We start from the raw sequence: 16,611 nt of genomic DNA, 5'->3' as shown, positions 1-16,611 counted from the left end.
TGAATATATTTAAATAAATCTCTATGAAAAAAGTATTTTCAAATGTTTTCCATTTTACTTGAGAATTACTGGCAGTGCTATGAACCAATTATGATTGGGAAAAAATTCTCTGTATTGACATGCAAATGAACTCACTAAGCAACCACTTTGCTTTAGAGATTTACATAATTTGATACCAAAAGCCACATTAAATTAATATGAATTACTTGGTTGTAAAGCAAGAAAGTTCAGAGTTAAGGTGGTCTTCTTCCCATATTTCATAACATTTATGCATAAAAACATTGATGCACAAGAAATAAAAATATTTTAGGTGTAGGGATACACAGGCTCTATTCCTTGGAAGTATAATACATGGCTTATTACCTAATGATGTGTAGGAAGTACACCTGAAGAGTCTCTTAGAGTCATTTAGAAATCCTTTATCAAAACTCCTATTTTCTCAGAATCAATGCACTACTGTAAACTTTTCATTTGTTTTTGCACACAGCTGTTTGTTTCTTATTCCTGGCAAATTTTCATTTTTAATTGTCCCTTACCTTGCCAATCAACATGAGAGCTCCTGAGAGTAATATTTTCATGCTAAAAAACTGGTGTGTGCCCAAGCATACTAGCCTAAATAATAAAAAAAAAAATACTTGGAAGTCTCATTTTCCACTAAAAATTATGTACTATATTATAGCTTATTTTGAAAATTATTTTCTATTAAGTAGCATTTGTTGAGCCTGCATGTTCTAGATTCTATTACATGGTCATGGGTGAGCAGAATCTACCAAAAATCTCTCTTTCTCTGTCATACACACACACACACACACACACACACACACACACACACACACACTCATTATATCAAACACTTATACTAGAGTATAATTCTTCCTCTTTCAGAAAACTTACTGGAATACTCATTGGAATATTGGAATTCTTGAATCCTGAATTTATGAAAAACATTATCTCATCCATTATAATAATATTAACTTCCTCAATACCAAGGTGATTAAAGCACAAAGGGACCAATTGTTTTGTTGTGTGGTGACCCATTTGATGGGAAAATTAGGATATTCCACAAGAGACCTTAAGTAGACTATGCCCAAAGGACACTGGAGGTGCTGAAGCAGAACGTGATTAGGCCATTTGGTAAAGGATAACAGGTCACATGGATGTTAAAATGATGTTAACAAAAGGAAGTACTTTCTTCTAAATTATTAGTTTACAAGGGTTTTTGGAATTTTTAATATACTCATTAATAAAAGTATGGTGATTTGGGGCAAATATGAAGGACTAGTAGAAACATATTATTCAGGGTCTTTTGGCACCTTTGATAAATAAGCATTAAATTTGAAAAATGGTTATCATTCAAAAGAAAGTCTCAAAACTATTATTCACATAATTACTTAAATGTGATTTTAAAAGTTAATTTTGAAAAGCCAATTCATTCAAACTTTTAAACATATTTCAGGCTTATTATTACCTTCTGTATTTCTCTATTGTACTTATTATTACCTCCTGTATTTCTCTATTGTACTATTATATTAGTAAATAGAAGAAAAAATAAAAAATAAAGCAATATGTAGCCTTGATACCCTAAAACCCAAATTACTTCACCTTTCTCTTAAATCCCACCAAACACATAGTTATTGATCTTATATGTAAGGAATTAAAAGACTTCTGTTCAACATTTTTAATTTTATTTTTTGTCTATACCCACATGCCTTAAGAAACTGAGAAACAATTAAGAAAGAAAACAACTTGAGCATGTCATGTGATATAAGTAAATATTTCAGTAACTTTTCTAAGCACTTTTTTGTAAAAGTTCATTATCTTGAAGGAAAAGAAGTGCTGTATACACTTGCAGTACCTGTGTAATGATAGCTTTCACAGGCTATCCATTGTCGTGGTACTGGATATTCCTTTGCATTTCACAACAAGTTATGGCTCCAAAATATGGCCATTTCTTTGTGGTACAAAGAATTTATGAAGGGCCGCCACGTTTGAATATCTTTCGTATGTATCTTCAAGGTTGGCTATTTTATTTGTTTATAGTACGATTCATATTCTGTATCCAAACAGTATTCCTGACATGCTAAATCTGTGCTAATTATGGTCACCTAATTTTACCTCTTCAGAAATAAAATATAAAAGCTAAATATGTTAAAAATATGAGGAGAAAATACTCCTAATATTTAAATTTACAACCTCATGGAATCTACCTTTGACTGATTTCATTATCACCAGTAGCATATTTCGACTTTAGCATTTAACCATCTCACTGTGACAATGTTAAGTTTCATTTGAAGGAATCCCAGATATTGGAAATTCAAGCTAACTATTTATACTTGAACAAAGACATCTAAGAAAACTTTATGCAAAAAGAAGTCACTGAGATACTAATACATTTGGATGAACACAGTGTTTATATACATTACTGCCTTTCAAGTAAGTTATAAAATTAAAATATATGTTGACATTTCAATACAATAAAGAAAATAAAAATGAAATTTAAAAAAGCCATATTTTGTTTGAAATGCCACAGTCTGAGTATTTATACTAATATAATTAGTTTTAAATACAAAATTTCAAAATGTGTAAAAGAAAAGAATGATTCTATATACATTTAAAAGAGGCTATTTGGTATAAGATTCGTAGTCTGGTGCTTCACATATCCTATTTGGCTCCTCTACCTGAAAAGTCTTTAAAAATGTGTATCAATATTTAAAGTAAGATCACATGACTGACAAATCCTACAAAGAACATATGCTTAGAGTAAAACATGGGAACAACTTAAAGGGATTTACATTTGATCTCTAGTGTTTGCAATAATATCCATTTCTTGCAACAACCACTCTCATGTAGGATTCTGCTGTAAATAAAATACAAAATCTCTACCCAGAAGAATTATTTTAAATCATAAATTCTAAAGCTAAAGTTCATCCATGTAAGGGCAATGCAACTAAAGTAAAAAAATATATATATATGATAATTAAAAATATAAAAAAACACATTTAAACTTAGTGTATTCTTTAATTGCTAGTAGTTGAGTAATACTTATTAATTCTGCAAAGGCTTATATTTTACCCATTCCTATTAATATAGGACATCTAGTTACAACCTGAACACTCTCCCTGGAATGTAAAGGAACCTCCACCCAAATATTTTCCAGCCATCGTTTCTATTTACTTTTATGTCACTAAATGACATAAATGAAAGATCATAGTTATATTTATCAGACAAACCATCGTGCCTGTCAAATAGTCTGAACAGTAATAAGAAATACACAGCACCAGCTAACTTCTATGATTTAATAATTGTTCACTATGAGAAGTACTGTTTGGTGTTTTTTTGCACTGAATTCTTTCTCCATACACACTCAAAACACACTGCCAATTGACAAAAGGAACACAGCTTCAAAAGAAAATCTAAGTGAAGAAAACCTCTCTGTTAAGCATGCAAGAGGTTAAACATTGCTGAAATAGCGAGGCATTTTCTCAGCCCACGCTTCCCAGTTCCATTCAATTACCAACAGCAGTAGCGACTATAAAACAAGCTAAAACTGTATTATTAAATCAGAGCTTCCCATTTACATCCACCTCTAACCTAAAGGGGTGGGTGGGGATGACATTTACTAGTCAGCAGCAGAACAAATAGCCCCCAACTTGGAAATACACATGACCTTGGGGTGTAGAATTCTGAGAGACTGAGTTTCACAAGTTTTATTTGGATCTACTGCATAACACATATAAATGAACACAGCATGGTATATGCTCTTCTCCCTACCACCTCCCCTCCAAAAATGTTAAGAGAGCTCTGCACTTTGCAGTCTGTGCATTAAATACCAGAGGTAATATTAACTAATCAGAGATTAGTCCACTCAAATATTTTTTTTTAAAGATTGCATTTGTTTTAAACAACTTGTTGGTTGATTTATTTAATGTCATTCATTAAAATATTTGAGGGCTTACATTGAATGATTTCTGTTCCTTGAGCCATGCTGGAAGTATTGCTCTACAAATACTTATATTTATAGAGCAAGATGTAACATGATGATATTAACTTCACAAAAAAAAACAAAGCCCTCAACTTCCCCTCTAGAATTCAGTGCATAATCACCAACAGATGCTCTTGTAATAATAACGGCAATACTAATTATTAAAATAATTATTGCAATCACTGCCAAAAGTCCCATTTAAAATTATAAAAATAATAACTTGCTTTTTGTATGGCAGTCTGCATGTCTCTCCCATTTGTAATTCTTTATAACAATATTATTTTTTCTTACCTTATTTTAACAGTCAAAAAACTCTCCTAGAAAGATTTCTAAACGGTGTGGATATATATATGACAACAATAATAATAATTTTCAAAAAAATGAAAAGATCCTCTTAGCTGGAAAAAGATGAAAATAGTTTGGTCTAAAACTATAGAAATCTCCAAAGTCACGCCTGAATGGGCGCCCAGGTGGCAAACAGAGGACTCTCTCCCACGTCCGTCCGATACCACACTCCTTTGTCAAGTTGATACAGTCCTGATGGTGAAGCGGTCCGGCGGGCACAGAGGGTGCCAGAGGGCGTTGCCTGGAGCTGCTGGAGCAACCAGTCCGCTGGCTTCCCAGGTTCAGCACCGACAGCCCAGGGACAGCACCAGCTCCTCTCACCTCCAGTTTGTCTCAGTCACTGAACCAGGCTGATTCTCGCTCCTCCTCCCTAAGCAAGAGCTGCTGCCACTCAACCAGGCGTGCCCCACCCCCCAGAGCTGACGTAACTATTTTGCATACCAACTCCCTGAGAGGTGTGGGGCCGCCCCCTGGACTGGGCTTCTGCTAGGGTCAGCTGAGACCATCCGGGCGGAGAAATCCAGGCTTATGATCAACATGAGCATCATTGGACTTCAGGATCCATCCACCACCAGTTCTGAAAAAAACTAAATGCTTTCCGCGTCGCAGGAGCCTCTGCCTTCACTGGGACTGCCGTTTCTGTGCACTCTAAAGATCGCTGCTGGCACAGCTCCCGCAGAAAGATGATGGGCGGGGGAGGGGGCAGTGGAGCACGAAGAGGCTGGGGAGGGGGGTGGAGAAGGGACAGGCGAATAGAATTAATCAACTCAACCACTCCCAAAAAAGACGGTGGGAAAAGAAATCCCCGATCCGTTTGATCTTCCTGGCCAAACTTTCCTCTTTCTCCCTGCCATTTGTTTACTGGAAAGGATGTATTTGGTGTGCCGTTCCCTTTCCTCGGTTCATGGAACTGCTAGAGGGAGTTACTGCAGCAGAAACTTATTCTAGAGAGAAAAATAAAATAAAATAAAATAAAATAAAAAACTGCTATGAGCACTGGGAGGAAATGTGAAAGCTTGCAATGCTTATCATTCGTAAACAAAATATTTTCTTATTTTTTTTACATGAGCGCTGCATTTTTTTGTATGACTTCTTATGTGTTCCGACAAAATTTGCATAACCTTCCCTCTTCATTCTCATAGTTTAAATATATCATAAAGGTAAATAAATTTGGAGATTCCAGGGCAAAAAAAAATAATTTAATAATGAAAAAAGTGAAAGTTCTCAGCTTCAACTTCCACTGCCAACGTCCTGAAGGTTATGCAATATTTATTATGTCTAATATATCAAGTGTTCTATGAAAGTGGGGTCTACTGGAAACATTTCATAGCCTTTAGCAATTCTCTCGGTATGTAAGTATGTGATGTATCTTGTCCCAGTGAGGCTCTCGGGGCCTTGACAGCAAGAGAAAGAGGGGCTGCCAGGCCAGCTCCCTGACTGCTTAAAATGGCAAACAAACAGTGAACCAATCAGTCATCCCAAAGGGTCATTATTCACACACTATCCACATGTCCCACCTACAGCCATCAGGACTTATTTGTATAAAGAAATAGGCAAATAAAATTAAGCCTACAATTTTCTTCACTTAGGTAAAACATTTTTCATAAAAAGTTTATTAAATTTCATAGCACTGGACACATTGTTTTCCATCAAAATGCACACGTACTGATATGTGCCATTATATTCCCGGAGAGTAATATAAATTTGTACTAAATCTACTCATGAGTGTTTTCAGGGACTCTGTTAAAATGAGTACACTAGTTCATTTTCCTACCAGGAAAAATAATTAATAAATTTGATTTTCTGCAATGTTTAAGAAATTATTCGAGGAAGCATATTTGCTTTGTGGGCATATACATCCAAACTGCGTCTTAAAAATTACTTAAGCAGGAGCCAAATTGAAAAAATAAAAAACATGGTAGTTTTACATTTGAGGGAACTTTCCTTCTTCTGCTTTACCTCCACATAAACCTTTTTTTCAGCTTTCTTCCAGACTTTGTCAGTTTCTTTCCCAAGTATTAAATTCCCTGGGAATATATCTCCAACATGTCTAGACCATATTACATCCAGGTAATCTGCAATATATTATTTTCTTCTGACAGGTATTGGTTTTATATAAATATAGGAATGGTAAGTGCTATACCTTTTTGTCCTGCTTACTATTAGGTTGGTGCAAAAGTAGTTGCAGTTTAAAAGGTTAAAAATAATTGCAAAAACCTCAATTACTTTTGCACCAACCTAATACATAGACATACTTACACACGCACACATTCTAATAGTGCCTCAGTTCCCAAAGTGATTTTAATAATGGTTTCTGACACAATGGTAGGGCATGAAAAGTGACATTTAGATGCAGATGGGCATTTTACAAATACAATAAAAGCCTATTGAATAATCTGTACTTAGGCTTATAAAGTATGCATGGTACACTTCTTTGAGAAATGCCACATGGCATCTTTTGTTCTGCTTCATGCCAACATGTCAAAATGTCAGAGAAGACTTAAAAGTTCACTGTGAAAACACAGAGTGTGTTATAAAATTCCACCCAAGTCTATGTCATATGTTGTTTAACGGGCACTAATTTTCAGTTTCCATTACACCAGTGATCAGATTATTTCAGGCTATGAATTCAATTAAGGCAGGCATGATATTATTCAAAAGCCTGAGGGGATGAAACTGGAAAACAAACCTATGTTTTAAATATGGTAAAAAACAAAACAAAACAGATCACTCTCATTGTGTCAACAAAAAGAGAAAAAGAAGAAATAAAAGAAACAGAACTGTTTTGTCATACATTTATGAAGAGGCACACATGGAAACAAGTATTGGGATGACTGCATCTTCGTAGGGTATTCTAGGTTATGTTCTGTCTTAATTGGCTATGTGAGCAAGAGCAAGTTATTTAAATTATTTCAGCACAATCATCAAACTGAAAATTTGGGGACTGCACTAAATTATCTCTAAAGTCCCTTACAAATCTGTTATTCCGTGATTCTATATTAGAATTAAAAACTTTAAAAATTTCTATATTAGAATGCAAGATCTTAAGAACTTCCCTCCTGGATGCAATAAATTGGAATCTGGTTACTAATACTACGAAAATGGTAGCATAGGGCAAGTAGTATGGAAAGTGTGGAAAGGGGATGAATGACTAGTACCAAGGATGAGGTTAATGAGGTAAAAAAATAAAATTTACCTACCCAGGATGGAGCTGAGAGGATTAAATGGATCTGCTAAAATATTCATTTATTTTTATATAAGCAATATTATATTCTCAACATATAGTCACACTTGTAATTACTTTAGAATATTTAAAGTAATTGTAAAGCAACAATAAAATGTAAGGCATACAGAAAGTGATTAAATGGATTTTTATTTGTAAATTGCCATTGGAAAGATGATAAAAATATTAAGTAAATATACTCAAGGAAAATACCTTTAAAGCTGAATAACCAACATCTATTAAGGATTTTAATTTAGGTAATCTACATGAACATATTAAAATGTACTACACAAAAATTATGAAGCTCATTGTGTTGTTGTTTTGTGTGTGTGTGTGTATTTATACTTGTACGAAATGTTAACCTTATAATCAAATTGCCTTCTGGTTCTCTATTTTTGGACTTCTGTAGTGTCACCAAATTTTGCACGCTGCTGCTTTCAAATAGTAATTATTCTAATGTGTTTGTAGTATATTAGAATTATAAATACTCTAAAGATAATAACAGTGCATGCTTTGTTAATTTTTCTTTTTGAATCAATTATGAGAAGGTTTGCTGCAAATTAAGAACATGCTTATTTTGAAAAGCAAATATTCACTACTTTTCTCTAGGTAATTTTCACTATTAATTTTGGGGAATTAAATAAAGCAGGGCCCGGAAAAATGTCATAGCCATAAATGGCCAAGCCTTCCTTAATTAAAGAGAGCAGTAAGCTCAAAACATAAGTACAAAATGTGTCTGTGTTAGAGATCTCAACTCTCCTGCAATATGAGCTTCTAGATGATTGTGCTTTTCCCTGATATATGTACTGGGAGTGCCAAAAAATGTATACTCATGACTTGTATTTATCTTTTGTTATCAGCATATATTGAGTTAATATGTTAACGTTAACACAGTTAACGACAATGTTAATACAGCTTTTCTCTTTCATAAAATGTGTTTACATTTTTTGGCCTCTTTTGTATGTACACATACACACACACACACATCGGGTATGCCAAAAAATGTATACAAGTGGACACTTCGGTCAACGTTGCTCAAGCAGTAGTTCATCATAATCAGAAGTGTCTGGATCCTGATAGTAACCACTTTGAGCACCTCTTGCAATTGCAGAAGTCAAATGTGACTTGTATTCATCTTTTGCTATCAGTATATATTGAGTATTACAATTTTAATTGTTTTTTCCTTCTCAAAATGTGTATACATTTTTTGGCACCCTCTGTATGTGAGTGTGTGTGTGTGTGTGTGTGTGTAGAGAGAGATGTATATCTCTTTATATATAGATATTCATATATATAGTTTTTAAAGAGTGGACACTGCATTTAACAATTAGAACTTATGAAAAAGGAATTTCTGAAATTAAATTTAAGCTCTTGCTATTTAACCTTTTAATAGCAATTCCAAATGCTAAATATGCAATGTTTACATTTTTTGAATATTTGACACTTTAAAATATATTTTCTCTCAACTTCCCCTCCTGTTTTTCTTCCTTACTTTTATTACTTGTTTCCCTTCTTCCTTTCTCACTCTGGCTCTCTCAGGGCCTTTGTCTCTCTCATTACCTATCTTTTATTTTAATGTCTTATTAATGAAACATGTATCAGTGATATATCTGTCATGTTATGGGACATTTAAAAAGAGTATTGTGTTATTGAATGGAATTTTGATATAATGAATTTATGTTTAAATTTCTTAGCTAATCTAGAATTGTGACCTTAAATGCACTTTGTGCATAGTCAGGATTTAGGGGGTAGGGAAGCATGCACCAAAGAACATTTTCAAACACGTTTTCTTTAAAATATGGACATAAGGTTTAGTATATAAGAGTCAACACCTAAATACTAACATATAAAGCTACAGACTGAAGAACACTATTGAGTTACACACATACCACACACATGTTTTTGACCTAAGTGGTATTTGCAATCAACTAAACAGTTTTCATAGAATTGTATTCACTCTGTTTTTAAAACTCTCCATATATGCTGAAAAATGTGAGTGTGCTTGATTTTTTTGTCTTCACTGTCTATCATTGCGTGGGCATTGTGTTAGTTTTAGATAAATTATAGCATTTTTCATGAGTAACATAAAAATCAGTTTTGTTTTTCTTACTAGTATTTAACACACAGTGAGATACACTAAGAAAACATTTTTATAGTTTTTAATCATTAATTCACCATCAAAATGGTACATTTCATAAAGGATTACCAGTCTTTTTCAGAAATACCATGCTAAAACTTACACGTAACTGTTTACTTTATCCCTCAAATTCTCAGACCAATGGACATATGAACTCTGATTCCCACTATGTAAATGCACTTTTCAAATTCCAGCAGAACTTATGCAAGTGTATAATATGATAAAAGTTATAGGTTCAAGAAATTGGTTGATGTCAATCTACATGGAGATAATATTGAATAGAGAAAGGCTAAAGCATGTTTCAATAAATGCTGCTTAACTGGAAAGCTAAAACCTACAGTAAACAGAACAATCTAGATTGGGTTTTAAGGAACAGATTTGTCCATTATTGTCAATAATCTGGGTACACTATTGTCTACCCTTATCATTAATAATTTGGGGTCAAATTACAATTCTGAATTCAGATTCAGGATGAAACTTTGATGGGCCAAAGGACCAATGTAGACTACAATAGAAGGTATGTACAATGGGTGCTGAGTGTGGAAAGAGCTAGAGAACTAATATTTATCTTATGATAAAATGGATTCTTAACTTCATAAGTTTTGTCCTCTAAATGTAAGGAAACAATAAAACTGACTTTAAGCATATTGAGGAAATGAACATTAACAGACAGATTTACCAGACTCAGGTTTGTGGTATCAAATCTAGTTTTTTTGTGTGTTTTTTTAATTTATTGGGGTGACAATTGTTCAAATCTAGTTTTTTATATTTCACGTACTTTTACCTTCCTCATTTAAAAGCTCCTTTATACACACACAGCCTATGACTTCCAAGTGATACAACTATGCATTTTCCTCAGAACTATATTTTACCTTTCTGTTTTGGCTTTTTAAAGAATTTTTTTTTTCTTTTTTAGTCTGAAAACAATGGGAATGAGCTTTCAATAAAACTGTCATCTATCCATATGTCCATACACAGAATTCTCAGGCTCATAGGGATAGTGTCAAAATGCATTGTTCTCTAAAATGGGGTATCAAATAAAATGAAGATTCAAGGAAATATGTTTATAGTAAGTGTAACTGAATAATTTAAAATTTGTTTTATATGGCCATGTGTCTATTCAATTTGGGATAGACTCATTAGGAAGATGCTACATATTGATATAAACCTACAGGAAAATAATTTAGTACTTGGCTTAATAGAAAAAAAAACTGAGTAATTTTTCATAAACTAAAGGTGGAGAGGAAACAACATAATTCTATTTTTCCAGACTTATATAATAAATATAATCTCAGTAATCTTTCTTTATGCATAAACTTTAACGTTAACAAATCTAGAAGTAGAGAACTATAGTTAAAATAACTTCGATTAATTGAGCTCAATGCACACTCTGCTAATAGTTTTGTTACAGAAAATATTAGAAATTGTAGTAAAACCAGAAAAATCTAAATGTATCAGCTAATTCAACCAAATGCTTTACAACTCAACCTTATCCTCTATGAACAAATTAAACTTAGAGTGATATTTATGCACTATAGTTTTTACTGCTTTTATTGAAATTAGAAATACCTTTACTGTAGTTTTAAAACAAAAGTTCTGGAAAATTTCCCTTTTCTTTCATCTATTATTTTACTACTCAGGGTGCAGGGGAGGTAATTTGGTATTTAGTGATCTTAAGAGTGTTTGGAATCTAAAAATATGCCCTTTCACAAGTATAACTGAACTGTGAAAATAAAGTCTAAGAACTTACTGATGCTCAAACAGATGATTTTAATTCTTAGAGTTGTTGTGTTTAAGAGATCTCTTAGGGCATCTATTGGCCAATGTTAGTATTGCATTTGAGAATTTGAGTACAATGTGAAGCCCACAGTTCTGCGTTTCAAAACAATGATTTAAATACATGATGATAAAGAAATTCATGGTGGAATTTTTAAATATTTATTGTTGGATTTAAAATATTAAGCAAAGACATGAAAACAGTTATGGTGTGGGAGTTGGTCTCATACAACTTTTATTATACAATATTTGCATTTCAACATTTTCTAAACTTACATTGTCTCTCAGAATCTGTAGGTCACTGTTGGGATGATCTGCTTTCAGGATTTGATTTAAACTTCTGGATTTTTTAGGACTATCAAAATACTTGTCTTTCCAGATTTCAAAAGAAGCACACAGAAGCACACATTTTATTGCATACTCTGAGAGTAGAATGTAAAAGGATATTGAAAATATGACTATAAATCTTCAGTTCAGAAAGACTATAATATGTAAGGATATACTGCTAGAAGTGGAAATAATCTGTAAATTTGGCAAGATGGAGAGGTAATGTAGCCCAAACTATCAGAGCTACTTGCTAAACATTTGGCACAGCAATGAGAAGAATGCTGGATCTTAACATCCAGCATTCGTGTATGAGGAACATATAAATATATTACATATTAAATAATACATAAATTAATAACTCTATAACTAACATCATAATAAATATAATTTACACAGAAATAAAAATATAGGAAGTATACATAAAAGGTCACACGTAAAAATTAGTGAAATCTCACAGATAGAAAGTGATAAATCCTGAAAGAGAAGTAGAGAAGAGTTTGGTGAAGTGAGCAATTACTACCGATCTTTTTCCCTTGCTAATTTAGCCTTCCCTGTATATAAGAGCATATGGGCCAGAGCAGCTGTCCCAGTTTGTTCCCCAGAATGGTTCTAGCACTGTCTGGGAGGAAATATGCTAGGGACAAAACAGACCTATATGTTTTTTAATTGAAGTCTCACTCCAATAATGTCTATTTCTGTTGTTTATTAATATTATACAGAAATGATTTGCACTTAAAAAGTAAATAACAAAACTTGAAAACAATTCTATGGAACTGATTGGGATTTCACCATCTCGTCTGTATTCATTGATGCTGCTTTCCTCACGTGAATGTGTCTGAATTACACTTTGTGGTCTCCAGTGGGAGAGTGGAGCCATGTGCCCTCTTCTGTATGAAGAATCTAGGCTGAGAATTTAGCAAGATCCTGCAGAGCTCCTTTCTCTCTATCAGAGAAACTGGCAACATTTGAGATAATGGCTCAGTTAGCCTGGATTCCTGAGAGATAACTATAAACCGAGAGGCCTTTGCTGGCTGTGATGATTAATTTTATGTGTCAAGCTGAATGGTCATAGGAATGCCCAGATAACTGGTAAAACATTTTTCGGCGTGTCTCAGTGAGGGTGTTTCCAGGAGATATTAGCATCTGAATTGGTAGACTGAATAAAGAAGATCTCCCTCGACCCAAGTGCATGGGCATCATTACATCCATTGAGGACCTCAATAAAACAAAAAGGTGGAGGAAGGGCAAATTCACTCTCTCTGCTGGAGCTGGGACATCCATCTTTTCCTGCACTCAGACACAGGTGCTCCTTGTTCTTGGGCCTTTGAACGCAGACCAGGACTTCCACTATTGCTCCCCTCCTCCCAATTTTTGGGCCTTTGGACTTGGACTAAAATTCACCAGCTGCTTTCCTGTTTCTCCATCTTGCAGATGGCAGACCATGGTACTTCTTGGTATCCATAATTATGTGAGCCAATTCCTATAAAAAATATCTATTTATCTATCTATCTATCTATCTATCTATCTATCTATCTATCTATCTATCTATGTATCATCTATCTATCTGTATCCTTTGGTTCTGTTTCTCTGGAGAGCACTGATTAATGCATTGACCCATGAAGAACATGGAGCATAAGCAAGAAATAAGCCTTGGTTGTTTAGAGTCACTAAGATTTAAAATTTGTTTTAGGCCACTGAGATTTCAGGTTTGTTAGTCTGTTACAACAGCACAAAAAGCTTAACCTAATTGATAATTATCAGCAACTGAGTTGATTTTAAAATATTTATATATGCATCAATCCCTCACACACCTTAATTATACATTAGCTGACTTCTCTTTCTTTCTACATGAAAGATGTCATTGATCTCCTCATAGGTAGATTTATGTATTCCCTATCTTGAATTAGTTAAAACGAATCTCATCTTATTACAATCCATTCTAAAATAAACTTAGGTTATGCTAGCAAAACAAAATTCCACTATATTGACCAGAACCAAGTTAACTTTTGTATCATTCTGACCCAGATGAATTACTCTAATGATTTGGCTTCTATTCTAGGCTTCTGTAAATGGCTCACTCTCTTTTAGTTAAGGATTTCATTTCCACCTACTCACATTTACCCAGGATAAGAACCAAGCCCTTTCCATGGTGGTTCTTTACAAGTATGCCTTCAATTATCCATTCGACAAATAGAAATCTGGTTCTTACTCTGAAACAGATAGGCAGGGAATTAGAGATACAAAAATAAATACAACCTAAGGCCATAAATAAGACCTACCCAAGTCATTACAATAAATGTAGTAAGTACTAAAATAGAGTAATGTGCCTACATCACCTCAGTCCATTAGGAGCCTCATGGTAGTTTATAAGGGACTAAAGTTCTGCCTTTAAAACTCACTCTGAAGTACTGCCTGGTACTTTCCATGAACATTTCTCCTATGTATAAAATACCTGATCTCTGGATTTCAACACATTGCTTGACTATATTCTCTATTCTAATTCTTCAACCAGTCAATTAAGCAACAGTTAATTAAATGCATATTACCCTATACTGTCTACCTAAGATTAATGTTAAACTACTTCCTCCTTTAAATGTTGTGACTTGCCCAAAATGGCTGATTTTCAGCAAGTAGCCTCCTTGCTTTTTTTAAGCTAGTGAGCTGGTTTAGTTTTGTCAAGTCCATCTGCTTTCTTCCCAGACTCATGCTAATCCTAAATTGTTATGATGAAACTAACTACTTAATAAATTTCTAAGGAATTTCATCTAGAGTGCTAAGAAAATTTAGGGGAAAGAGGACTAGCATTAATGAGAACATATTTTGCATCAAACACTGTTAGGTCCTCTGAATGTATGCCTCTTCTAATCCACTGTGACACTTTGAGTTAATTATTGTCACAGATTTACAGTTGAGGGAATACAGAGAAGTAAATTAGTATGTCCATGGTTGAAGACCAAGTAAGTGAAACACACAAGAATGAATCCAAGCCTAACTCACAAAGTCTTTCCACTCCACCACCATAGTTTCCAAAACCCTTAGTATTTTGAAATTGTTTTGTTGATGTTTGATAAAAGGAGTTAAGGGGCAATACTTCTTTTTGGATAAACAAGGGATTACTTCACAGAAGAGAAAAAAAAAAAGTATTTTAGGTAGAAGTTCAAAGTACAAAAACAGGGGCAGCGGGTGAAAGCTGAATGTTTTATGGTTTATTAAGTAATCTACTCTAGAAAAGCATGATAAGCATAAGATTCATGGATAAGAATCCAATGAGAGAAAAGTTTCTTTTTTAAAGTCAATCCAGTCATTATGTCCACTTTCTCCTCTTCCATTTAATTCTCCATTTACTGCCATCTTTAAAGAGTCTGCTACAAATATTCTTTGGAAACTGCTCTGGTCAAGATCAAAATGAACACTTTTTAAATAAATGGCAAGGACACGTTTTCTGCCCTGAGCTCTGGGAATAATTTAACATTACTCCTGCATTGAAAAACGTTCACCTTTTGGCTTCTGTGATAATATAGCCTCCTGTTTTAAACAAATGGCCCAATCATTTTCAGTTTCCCTTCTTTTTAAAAATTTTTCTTTTCCTTCTTTCATCCTTTAATTTCTCCCTTTCCTCCCTCCCTCCATTCCTTCCTCCCTTTTTTTCATTCCTCCTCCTCTTCCATTCCAAGGTGTTGCTTCTTAGGGATTAAATCTCCACTCTTATTTTTCTCTTTTTTCTTTATTGGAGAATATTGGAGAATAGCATATTTTTCCAGGACCCATCAGCTCCATGTCAAGTCATTTCAATCTAGTTGTGGAGGATGCAGCTCACTGGCCCATGTGGGAATCAAACTGGTGACCTTGGTGTTATGCGTGCTGTTTTCTAACCACTGACCTAACCGGCTGACCTCTTTTATCTTTTTATTCTACATATCATCTTGGAATTCTCCTCTACTCCTTCCACAATTCTCTATATTTTGTTGACACTATTCAGAGTTCAGAGTCATGTGCCTCACTAAACAATATAATTACATACACAGGCATCTAAATAACAATATGTCCTAAATTAAATCCATCTGTCACAATGAAATCTTCTTTTATGTTCCTTTTCTTAGCATACTACACTTCTATCTATCAAAGTTAAAGTTCAAAACCTGGTTGTAACTTTTTGGTTCTTTATATCTCAGCTTAGATGTCACTTCCTTTAGGAAGAATTAACAATTCCCTCTTCAGTCTTAATTAGGCATCCCAACATTACGCTCAATTGCATCTTTAATTCCTTAAAATTTGTACGTTTATTACATTATGTGTAATAGCATATTTAAACATGTATCCTGTTTCCTACACTATAAGCTCCATGAAAAATTTCATTAAAGGATCTCTAATCTTAGCCTATACCCAGTTCATAGTATAGAATTAATACTTAACGAAAGTTGTATTGTATGTATTGAATTTCATAACTTCAGGAATTTGAGAGATTCCTACATCCTAAAGGGTGTCTTTAATAGGGGACTGACAACATGCACATTGAGAGCAGGATAGAGACAGGACAAAATAATAGGCATTTAGCTCAAATAAAAAGGTAATAGTTATCGTAAAGATAATCAGAGAGATGAAAAAAAAGTGATCATCAGGTATTAACCATGAACAAGTTAGGGAAAATAGCAATTGCCAACTGGAGTTTTTTTTACCAACTTCATGGGATTTAATTTCAATAAGGTATTAATAAAACTTCACGTGACAACTTTCTCTGAAAGATCAAGAGTTATTGTAGCAAAGAAGAATGAATAAAATACCACCACCACCATCAAGAAAACACATTTAAGGGATTACTAT

At 33.8% G+C, this 16,611-nt stretch overlaps 1 protein-coding gene across 5 annotated transcripts in view; it reads right to left on the bottom strand.

Annotated features, from left to right (window-relative positions):
* FSTL5 (follistatin like 5) overlaps window positions 1–16,611 on the bottom strand; it is a 1,025,577-nt gene that overhangs the window by 672,052 nt on the left and 336,914 nt on the right. For 4 of the 5 annotated variants that reach the window (XM_081077239.1, XM_081077242.1, XM_081077241.1 and 1 more), the window contains exon 1: window positions 4,274–4,674. The exons of the other annotated variant lie outside the window; for it this stretch is intronic. The gene's annotated coding sequence lies outside the window, so the exon portion shown is untranslated. Of the gene's footprint in view, window positions 1–4,273; window positions 4,675–16,611 lie in introns of those variants that run through there. 5 annotated transcript variants of the gene reach the window in all.

This window comes from Rhinolophus hipposideros (assembly GCF_964194185.1).
Source record: "Rhinolophus hipposideros genome assembly, chromosome: 16".
Taxonomy (NCBI): Eukaryota; Metazoa; Chordata; class Mammalia; order Chiroptera; family Rhinolophidae; genus Rhinolophus; species Rhinolophus hipposideros.
The sequence above is the reverse complement of the archived record's forward strand: the minus strand, read 5'-3'. Positions and strand labels throughout refer to the sequence as shown.